Source organism: Lithobates pipiens, unplaced genomic scaffold (assembly GCF_037356315.1).
Source record: "Lithobates pipiens isolate NorthernLeopardFrog02 unplaced genomic scaffold, aLitPip1_a1.2 Scaffold_18, whole genome shotgun sequence".
Lineage (NCBI taxonomy): Eukaryota > Metazoa > Chordata > Amphibia > Anura > Ranidae > Lithobates > Lithobates pipiens.
Window position 1 is genome coordinate 427,319,059 of NW_027507758.1, and position 12,388 is coordinate 427,331,446.

The following is a 12,388-nucleotide window of genomic DNA, read 5'->3' on the forward strand; positions in this document are numbered from 1 at the left end:
CTAAGTTTAACCACTTAAAAGAATAATAGGGTCAAACAAAGCATGTTGTATAATATTAATTATGCCTTGCATCCCCAGAGGCTAATGCAGTTTACATTGCATTTACCACTCTCCATAAGACCATCATAATGAAAAGCAGGATGCAGCATTCAAAGCCCAACACTGTATATGAAGGAGAAAGGAGTTTGGGATTTCTAAAAAAAATAAACTTCATACTCTCTATGTCAGTTCCACATCAGGACAGAGAACTCAGTAATCACATAACCACTGATTGCTTAGTTCTCAGTCTGTTCAGAAAAGAGAGTAGTGGCTTTCAATCATTGCTCTCCACTCAGCTCCTCCAGCGCTCACTGGAGAGGGGGTGGGTGCAGCTGGCTTTGTCTGTCAGCCGCATGCTGAGATCTGGAGCCAGGTGGCAATCTGGTAGCTTAGTGGATCCTGAAAATATGGTTGGGATCTTTTTAGAGCAGAGCCTGGAGGGGCTCTGCCACATCAGCTGACAGCACGCACTAGCCCACTATCAACTGATTCTGGGTCACAGAAGAGCACCAAGGTCATATCTACTTCAAAGGATCCCCTGGTTTAGATATGCAGTGAGGGTGGCCATCCTTTCAGGAATGTATAACTAGACATTTGGAGACCCTATTTTTTCACCAAAATTGTTCTGAACCTGCGCATACATAATTTTCCCTCCAACGTGTTGAGCTATATTAACCAATTGCTGACCCATCACAATAATTATACTGTGGGCGGCGGCAAGTGCAGGCACAATCACATACATGTACGTCATTGTGCCATCTCTGTTGGACACAGTGGATTGCAGATCCTGTACTCAGGGCCCAGAGATTACAATGTCAACAAAGCCATTATAAATGAATGGGCTGGCTTGTCTAAATTCAAGGGCACATCTGATCTGGGATATGGGTTATGCAGATCATTATTGGTCCAGGCACCAATGTTGGGTCATCAATTTGGAGTTTTTTGATCCAAACCACAAGATTTGCCTCAAACCTAAGGTTGCTCGAAACTTTTTAATAACTTACAGTGTTACTAAACACAGGACCCTGCATTCACTATATCTGGTCTCCCACAGTACACAGAACATGGGAATACAATAGTTTTAGTAAATATAAACTGCTAAATACCTTTTTTCATCAGCAGTAAGTTTTGTGACTTCTATCAGTGTCGAGTTAAAGCTTGAAGGAGTTTTCATTTCTCCCTGATTGTCCTATAAGGATTCAGGACCCCTGACCCTCTGTCTGGACAGTGCTGATTGGCCCTGTGCTGATTACACACACTCTCCCAAGAAAAAAAAAAGATCTCTAGTAATACATACCAAACTGAGCATGTGCAGCTTGTCCCCTAATACTCCATTCTATCAGGAGATGGATTGGAGTCAGTGCAAGAAGAGGAGGATCAGAGAAGACAGGATCACACAGCCTTTATACACAAGGCAGATGATTAACCCCTTAGGTTCCACAGTGAGTATACCAAGCATGCTTTACTGCATAAACAGACTGATTTTACTGTTGTGGGTTTCGTAACACTTTAAGTTAGCCAAAAAAAGGTAAACTTCAAACTGTCTGTATTTGTCCATTAATTATCTAAATAAGATTTCCAAGTACTAGTAGTTCATGGGTCAAATTTTTCAAGCTATGACAAACAAACAGATAGTTACAAAGACAGTTGGTAATCCCTAGCGTACCATGTATGAGGGTAATTTGCATTTTTGTGCTTATAATAAGATTATTCTCATAATGTTTATGGATGCAGTTATTCCCCTCCAGCAACTGAAAAGCCTCCATTTATGTAATCTGTGCCAACTACACTATAGTAGAATGTGCTATGAATCTAGAAAATAAAAGAACTCCTTAGGGAGTTTTTCCCCCAGATAAAACATACAGGCTAGTTACCAGCAAGTACCAGATGCAATTTTATCATCATCAGATTTGCTTGTGTGCATGAAATATACTTTATACCCTTCTTTGCCAATTATATATCTGCCATGAGGTAAAAATCCATGCATACGTTCATGCTACTACTGTGAGTTGTTTGTGATTAATTGATTGCCAGCAACTTTATATACAGCACAGATTTCTATTGGATATTTAGATAATTAATGGCAACATGCAGTTATCATTTTTGCTATTATTGCGTAGAGTGCTTAAATGTCTTTAGAATTATTAATATGCATATAACAGCACAAACTTTTTAACACTGTGCATGTACAATATACATTTTTTTAATTTTACTTCTAATGCAGACACTACACCATATTTTTTTCGTAATGTTTCTTTTAATTTTTTGCCTGGTTATATCTTATATATCAACTCAATAGAGCTTTTAATTCAGCAGAAACACAACTGAGTCTGTTTTCAGTGATTTCACTGAAGCCAACTTGAAAATGTTATTTATTTTTAAAACACTCCATTTTTAGACTAGAATGATAAATAATGTAAAACACTTTACTGTATTTTCTACAAAGATGATGCAAATGTTACTGCAGTGTAGCACTACAAATGATAACAAAAGTGGCATCTTTCAAATTTGGGTTTAGGCAAAATACATAAGCTATTTTAAAATTCTTTTACTGCCATAGTTCTAGTCACGATTTTTAAAAGCATATATTTTTTGAAAGAAGACATCCTAGTAAAATGGTTTTCTATGCCCTTCGGTATTTCCAAAAATGTTATTTTAAGAAAATTTTCATAAAGCCTATTACTTTATTAGAACAAAAAAATAAAACTATGGCATTAAAATACGGATACTGACCTAACAATTCAAAAATAAAGATATTACATATGGTATTATGTTATCCAAACCAAATGACAACTTAATAAAAAAAAAGGAAAAAAAAAAGAAAACTTAATTTTAAAAAAAAGGCCACCATTCCTAAACCCTAATACCAGATACTCACTTAAGTTTCTGTGATAGTTGTTAGACATGTGCAGAGTAAAATATTTCGTTTCGGAATTTCGTTTTCGTCCGAAAACTTAATTTATTTAGTTACTCCCGAAATTCGTTTTTATTTATTTCGTTTTTCATTCAAAAATTGCATTCGTCCGAAAATCCACATGAATTATGGTCGAATCTGTCTTTGAAGGCTTATGGTGTCTGTCGAATGTATAAAGAAGATTCGATGGAGCTAGTATACAGCATACTTTAGAACCCTATTAAAGTCTATGGGACTCCAACGTTCAAAATCTAAAGTGCTAATTTTAAAGGCTAATTTGCAAGTTACTGTCCTAAAAAGTGTTTGGGGACCCGGGTCCTGCCCCAGGGGACATGTATCAATGCAAAAAAAAGTTTTAAAAACGGCCGTTTTTTCGGGAGCAGTTATTTTAATAATGATTAAAGTGAAACAATAAAAGTGTAATATTCCTTTAAATTTCGTAGGGGGGGTTGTCTATAGTATGCCTGTGAAGGGGCGCATGTTTCTGGTGCTTAGAACTGTCCCTGCACAAAGTGTCATTTATGCAGGAAAAAAAGTCCTTTAAAATCACTCGCAGCTATTATGAATTGTCGGCTCCCGTAATACAGAGAGCACTCATTGAAAGTCATTGATAAAAAAATAAAAAAATAAAAAAATAAATAAATAATAAAAAAAGCGTGGGGGTCCCCCAAATTCAATTACCAGGCCCTTCAGGTCTGGTATGGATATTAAGGGGAACCCTGCCTCAAATTTAAGAAAAAATTTGACGTGGGGTTCCCCCTAAATATCCATAACCAGACCCTTCAGGTCTGGTATGGATATTAAGGGGAACCCCGCGTCAAATGAAAAAAAAAATTTACGTGGGGTTCCCCCTAAAAATCCATACCAGACCCTTTATCCGAGCACACAACCTGGCAGGCCACAGGAAAAGAGGGGGGGACGAGAGAGCGCCCCCCCTCCCTCCTGAACCGTACCAGGCCACATGCCCTCAACATTGGGAGGATGCTTTGGGGGTCTGTGACCCCTCAAAGCACCTTGTCCCCATGTTGATGAAGACAAGGGCCTCATCCCCACAACCCTGGCCGGTGGTTGTGGAGGTCTGCGGGCGGGGGGCTTATCAGAATCTGGAAGCCCCCTTTAACAAGGGGACCCCCAGATCCCGGCCCCCCCCCCCTGTTTGAAATGGTAAGGGGGTACAAAAGTACCCCTACCATTTCACAAAGAAAATGTAAAAAATGGTTAAATAAAACAAACACACTTTTGAAAAATTCCTTTATTAAAAATAAAAAAATAAAAAAAAGATTCCAGCGGCGGTAATCCACTCTTGCTATCCAGCGACGGACGGTCATCTCTCCAGCGATGGCTCATCTCATCCAGCGCAGCGAATACATCCTTCTTCTGTCTCCGTGGAGGAGACACTGCAGGCATTCCGGCGGCTGACGTTTCTTATATACGGAGGGCGGGGCCACCCGTCACCTGACCCCGCCCCCCTCTGACGCAAGGGGAAACCCGGGGTTCCCCGTGACGTATGGGTGACCCCGCCCCCTCTGATGTAACGGAAACCTGCCTGTGTTACATCAGAGGGGTGCGGGGTCACCCATACGTCACAGGGAACCCCGGGTTTCCCCTTGCGTCAGAGGGGGGTGGGGTCAGGTGACGGGTGGCCCCGCCCTCCGTATATAAGAAACGTCAGCCGCCGGAATCCTTGCAGTGTCTCCTCCACGGAGACAGAAGAAGGATGTATTCGCTGCGCTGGATGAGATGAGACATCGCTGGAGAGATGACCGTCCGTCGCTGGATAGCAAGAGTGGATTACCGCCGCTGGAATCTTTTTTTTATTTTTTTATTTTTAATAAAGGAATTTTTCAAAAGTGTGTTTGTTTTATTTAACCATTTTTTACACTTTCTTTGTGAAATGGTAGGGGTACTTTTGTACCCCCTTACCATTTCAAACAGGGGGGGGCAGGATCTGGGGGTCCCCTTGTTAAAGGGGGCTTCCAGATTCTGATAAGCCCCCCGCCCGCAGACCTCCACAACCACCGGCCAGGGTTGTGGGGATGAGGCCCTTGTCCTCATCAACATGGGGACAAGGTGCTTTGAGGGGTCACAGACCCCAAAGCATCCTCCCAATGTTGAGGGCATGTGGCCTGGTACGGTTCAGGAGGGAGGGGGGGCCGCTCTCTCATCCCCCCCTCTTTTCCTGCGGCCTGCCAGGTTGCGTGCTCGGATAAAGGGTCTGGTATGGATTTTTAGGGGGAACCCCACGTCAATTTTTTTTTCAAATTTGACGCGGGGTTCCCCTTAATATCCATACCAGACCTGAAGGGTCTGGTTATGGATATTTAGGGGGAACCCCACGTCAAATTTTTTCTTAAATTTAAGGCAGGGTTCCCCTTAATATCCATACCAGACCTGAAGGGCCTGGTAATTGAATTTGGGGGACCCCCACGCTTTTTTTTTATTTATTTATTTATTTTTTTATCAATGACTTTCAATGAGTGTTCTCTGTATTACGGAGCTGACAATTCATAATAGCTGCGAGTGATTTTAAAGGACTTTTTTTCCTGCATAAATGACACTTTGTGCAGGGACAGTTCTAAGCACGGGAAACATGCGCCCCTTCACAGGCATACTATAGACAACCCCCCCCCCCCCTACGAAATTTAAAGGAATATTACACTTTTATTGTTTCACTTTAATCATTATTAAAATAACTGCTCCCGAAAAAACGGCCGTTTTTAAAACTTTTTTTTGCATTGATACATGTCCCCTGGGGCAGGACCCGGGTCCCCAAACACTTTTTAGGACAGTAACTTGCAGAATCTTTTCTCTCTGTCAAATCTTTTTTCTCTGTCGAATATTTTCGCTATATAATCTTGGACTAATAGAGGTAAGGTTAGGCACATTCGACCACAGGTTCTATAGACAGATTGTTATTGTCAGAGTCATGTCGAATCTCCTATTCTATATCGAACTGTTGTAACAATGAAAACGAAAATAAAGCATTTATTTATGTCGGATCTTTCATTTTTCGGATTTTGTGCTTTCGTTATCGTTTGTCAAAACGAAAACGAAAATAGCTGAAATTCGGACGAAAATGCATTCGGACGAAAACAAATGCACATGTCTAATAGTTGTGGCTTCCTTTATTGTTTGCATCCTAAGGGTTAAAATCCTCTCATTCACTAGCCTCTTCACAGGCTGGATTTCCATTTAGGCCACATCGGCTATGGCCATAGGATACCATATGAGGCAAGAGGTGGAAAAAGTCAGCACAAAAAGGGCCCTTAGGTAGTTTGATTGTCAGAGGGGCCTGATGTGGTTGTACAAAGAATAGGCTTGAGTCATTTGCTTTAGTAAAACATCTAATTGTTTTATTTCACCAAATAACAAGTGTTTTGTGGCTTTAAATTGCAACTTCCTTAGCTTAAGGTGATAAGATTGGTGTCTGTGGGTAAAAAGTTGTCAGAGCGTACAATAGATATTTAACAAAATTAAAAAAACAGTTAAAAAAATGAAACCATATAAAAAGCAGTCAAATATGCAATGGAGAAGTGTGGAAATAATACAATTTAGCAGTCAGGAAGTTCAAATGTATCAGAGACAGAATAAAATTGACATATAGATAATATAATACATATAAAAGTGATGAAGTCTCTAAAATATCAAACATATCAAAGAATTTAAAATATATAAATATTACAATAAATGTAGCCCTAAGGGGTCTCCAAAAATATCCAAATATCCAGACTATCAAAGATCGCAAAGAATTGTATATAAAAATAATATGTTAAATGTAGCAGTAGGGAGGTTTTGAAAATATCCAGCATATCAAAGATGGCATTGTCATTGTTATGCAGTAATGTTTGTCTGTTAGCCTACCTCTCCATGTGTTCAGCTTTAGAGGCCAGCCACTCTCACCTGGCTTCTTAAGTAAACTCACCTCAAATCATGGCTCCACCCCAGGCCCTATCAGAGAACTCTATATTAACCTGTGCAGTGTGCACTGCAAGCCAGTCCTGCTGATCAATATTGTGTGTTTTGGCTTCCATATGCTCATTGCTCTGTCTCCTATGTCTGATCCTGTTTACTGACCTTGGCTTGTTCTTGACTATCCTCATCTGCCTCATATACCGACCTCTGGCGTGTTCTTTGACTAGCCCTATCTGCTTGTTGCCCTGGCCTTTTGGCTTATCTCCTGACTATCCTCATTGTTTCAGGCTGCTGTTTCCCTTCTATCCTCCAGTAGTCTACTGAGAGGGTGAGCTGGGAGACCCTGGGGGCCATGAACTGGAGCCAGACATCAGAAAAGTCCATCCCCACCATCAGGGGCCCTGGTGAACACCCGCTGGCTTTTAGATTCCACACCCTGGGAAAACTCATGCTGTAGCTCCCAGTATGATCTTTGTTGGCGCTCCAGATTTCCTTCTTTCCTGAACCACCCAGAGCTCTGAGCTCTATCCATAGCAGTCAGCTGTAGGGTCCACTAACTTGCGATGCACTTCAGACCCCAATGGGGTGCAACTGTCACCTGGACTCAGGTCACCTGAGAGGCATAATATAATCTATAAATAATATAATAGATGCAGTGTAAAGGAGATTCCCCAAAGGCCTACGAATGTTACGCATTTGAACATGACATAATGCTTACAAAACTTAATAAACTAAGAAGGGACCATCTAGAAAATATTTAAAATAAAAAAAGACTGAAAACCAAACAAAATAATCAAGAAGAATCATAGAATACAACCACCAGGACTCAAACAATGAAACAGAACCAGAATGAAAGAACACATGACTCTAAGACCACAAGGACACAAAGAAGGCCAACAACCAAGGGCAATGGAGATTTACAATAACCCACCCAAAAGCATTAAACAAAAGGAAAGAGAATAATCCAGACGAAGGATGCCAAATAAAGATTTGTGAGAGAATGAGGATGTATGACTGTACATGAACTCTAACCTTTCCCACACATTTACTGTGAACTTTCATTACTCTCCTCCTCCTTCACTCCAATTAATGGAGGATCTCTCCTCCCCCAATGGAACTCATTAAACCAACAGAAAACCCCCCACCTGGTTCCACTGTGACACCAGAAAAAACTGAATCTTTGACTAATACAGTGAAGGACCAATGAGCAAACACAGTAGATCCCATCATCATCCACTGCATACAGACACCCCTGAAAAGCATACCACCACCCATGTCTTCAAAGGAAACCACTAAACAGGGAACTCACATTTTTTTTCAACTGAGAAACACCAGTCTCCTCTACTTCATTGACAAGCATGAATAATTCTGAGATCTCTTTTTTAGAGCTATACTAACAAGTCTTCATGCAATATATCAGAATTTCCCAAACCTGACAGCGACCAAAGTAAAATTATTACCATATCTACAAGGATCAAAAAGAAACTTAGAAAAAGAAGAATAAGGAGACAGAATTCGAGATAAAACCAATTTAAAAAAGGCAGGCAAATCTGCCAAAATAAATATGTTCACATCCACTGGCTACTGCTAAAAAAATCTTCTAGGCAAAGGCTTATCCTTCTGCCCCATTTGAACTATTTGTAGATCTCAACCATTTCATATGCAAATTAACCTTGAAACACCAATTTGCTATAAAAGAACTGAAGAAACAGAAGCTCTCCATCAAAGAAAAGACTTGATCCATCATGACAAATAACAGCGATACTGATAATATGAACATCTACTCAGAGTTCGAAGCCTCCTCAGAAATAATTGAATTCCTGAACAAGAGCATTGTCACAACCTTGAAGAAGAAATCTAACTTCTATCATGTACAAAATAAAGGAGATTACATAGAAAGTTTCTACACGCTAGTATTGGAAGATTTCAACAGACTCAGAAAACAAGGGAAAAAAAATCCCCCACAACCTTGCACACAAAGAAAGAAAGTGTTGAAGGCAGTGCAAACCAACCCCGCCTTGTCATCCAAAGTACAGACAGGAGGCTTTGTGCAACAAAACAGACATGGCTACTTGAAAGAACTTTACAAAATCATGGATGACAAAATGTACTACCAGAAACTTTCATATAATCCATTGTAAGTTCACCAGAAGGAATATGACCTCTTGATCAACAGGGCATTTAATGACCACATTATCACCAAAACTGAAAAAGAATTCCTGTCAGTGGACCATCCCTCGCAACTCTCTTTTTTTACCACCTCCCCTCCGCCCAGCTACTAAACTTGCTCACATTGGTACAGTGGAAGAAAAGCTATCACTGGATTACACTTGAAATCACCTCCCGTTACAGCAACATAGACCACACAGTTGGCATCATAGTAGTTTCAAACTATCTACTCACGTCCCACATATGCCCAGGAGACAAAAGTACTTCCTACTGGAAAGCATCCTGTTCATTCTCATTCACAATACTTTTTTCTTTTGAAGAATAGTACTAAATACAGAAGAAATGTGCAGCTATAGGGACAAAGTTTGCTCCGAGCTATGCCAACCTATTGATGGGATATATTGAAATTGACTATTTGGGCCCTCACACTGAATATCATCCTATAAAAATGCTTTATCGATTACCTTATTATCATTCGGGAAGGTGATCTGAACCAGATTGCAGACTTTATTAAATTTGTAAATGGAAATTAGGGTACTTCCACATTTACCTGCCACATGGGCATCACTCTCTGGATTTACACCTCCCCGTCACTAAAGATCAAAAGATAGCCTCAAAACATTTTCAAAAAAGTTGATGCAAACAGCTACACGGACTTCAGGAATGGCCATATGAAAGCCTGGAAAACCAACATACCATATGGTCAATTTCAGGAGATACGCAGGAATTTCACCTCTCTTACCGAATACAATAACCATTCTGCAGTGCCTGCCGACAAACTGAAGGAAAAACACTATCCTAAGAATCGTATTCAGAACGCAAGAGAACATTCCAAGAATCTCAATGAAGAGACACTACTCACAGGAAAAATAGAGAAGAATGCCACTCAAGATTTCAAAAGGAAGTTTACAACAAAACACAACACTGACCATAGAGAAATTAAAGCAATCCCCAGAACTCACTGGCACATCTTTCTGAGCAACCACTATCTTAAACAACAATTCAAACCCAACCCTCTTTGCACTTTCAGGTGAGAAAAAATAATAGAAAACTCATAATCACTCATACCTTCATTGCAGCCTGATTAACCATTGCTCGCAATTCCAAACCTCTGAACCCTCCTGAATATACCACATTTATACAAACCCACAATGAACATGCCTTTTATGAATACTCATTTGCTAAAGTCCATTTCTTGCAAACAAAATTCATCCAACAATGGAATCCCTGGCTATAACATACCAACTGTTTTCTTAAGCTATGATTCAACATATTGCATCAACCTGACCTGCCTAAAAAATTAACCTTGAAACCCATGTCCTCACCTAAAGACTTTTCTGTGTCATTCACTTACAGCTGAAACCTATCTTATACTATATGCTATAACATGCATCCCATCTGCATTGTCATTTGTGTGTATTCCTGTAACACTCCAAACAGACAGCTGTGCCAACACTCCTCTCTCCTTACCCATACCCTCTTCTCACTCACTTTTTCCCTAGCCAGCCTTTCTCCTACTACTTGGCCTCTTCAGGGCCACCTTCATTTTCCCTCTCCCTTTCTGTGTCAATCTATTACCATATAATGTTTACATACTTATTATTGTTATGGTATATATAACATTGTACCACTTCTTTACCTCAATAAAGAGATATTGAAAAAAGCACAAGAACTTTCTCAAGAACTATCTCTCACCAAGTAAACTAAAACTGTTTAAATAAGAAATCAAAACTTAAATGAATGGATCTACACCAGGAACATTTAGTAGAGTGCTACAGATGTCTACACCCCAAATGTATGACATGCACAGTCATGGCGAATATAACAAGAACCTTATCCTCCTTTAAAACTAAGGTTACACATAACACTTATCAACTGTGACACAGAATATGTAATATACCACTCGGAGTGTCCCTGCAGCCTACAATATGTAGGTCGCACAACCCAAAAACTGAGAATTAGGATCAGCCAACATGGAAGAAACATTCGAAATGGCTTTCTGGACCAGAGTATTGAAAAACACTATGCCCTGATCCACAACAAATGTGCAGATCACCTGTCAGTTACGCAAATTAAGCAAATCCCATCATTAAGCAACCATTAACCGATGTCGGAAAGTAGCAAAATAATTTTTCTGGATCTTTACACTGAAGACCTTGTAACTGGACAGCCTCAATGACACAATTGAATCCACCTATTGAATTTTGGACTACATTTCTGAAACCATTATGAACTTTGATGACCAATGTGCACTCATGTTTAACCACCTATGCTCCCATATGCATACTTGCATGTACATATATCTTCCAGTACATGTGTGTGCATGTATATGGATGTGTGTACATCTGTTTTTGAGCATGTATATACATATATATATATTACTACCTCATGTTTCATGTCACCTCTACTTTTATCATCTTTTATCAACTTTAACCTTAGCTTTGACTACATCACTATCCATGACATCATGTTTTACTGCAAATGCATTTACCTATTTTACTTTCTGCATATTATACCATTTTTTTCACCATTACATCTCAAATTCATCTGAACTGCAGGAAAAGGAGAGAGACAAGCTGGCAGAGGTACTGTGTATGAGAACTGGGCATTTGTGTTTGATGGTCAACGTCAGGATTGCCAAAGCGACTGAGCCATGAGGCTGAAGTATAAGGCTTCATATACACATAGCCTACTTTGACCGCCGGCCGTGGGAAAATGCAAAACGGAGAAAAATCATGGCAAAATCACAGCGCAATTTTACCATGATTTTACCACAATTTTGCTGCATTTTGCGGTCAAAACTTTTCTATCTTGAACATAGTTCTTCTTCATTCAGGAGAGGAAGGTTGAGGGAGTTTTAAGCTCCCCTAGCCGCAGCAGCTCCTAAATGCTGATAAAAGCCTATGTGTACATTGGCACATAGGCTTTTATGTAGTTGATTTTAGGAGGCTTGACAAAAAAAACACCAAAAACTCCTAAACTTTGTGTTTAGGAGCTGTAGTGTACATGCAGCCTTATTGTTGTGAAAGTTACAATGATGGTGGAAACCCCTACATGGGTAGATGATGTATTTTGTTGAACTTTTCTTTGCTGTTTTAAATATAAGTGGGCATAAAAAGCCCTGGAAACAGTTGCTGAAGTTGAGTGGACTCACTGTTATGCACTACCATTGAGTTAAAAAAACAGTTGCCAACCTAAAAGATTTTTTGAAACTTATCGACACTTCTCGCCTACACTATTGATTGTGGAAGGGAGTTCCACATTCTCTAATACTCTAATCATAAGGAACCCCTATGTAGTCTAAGTTTAAACTGCTTATTGTCCAACTTTATTAAGTGGCCTATGCTAGAATCA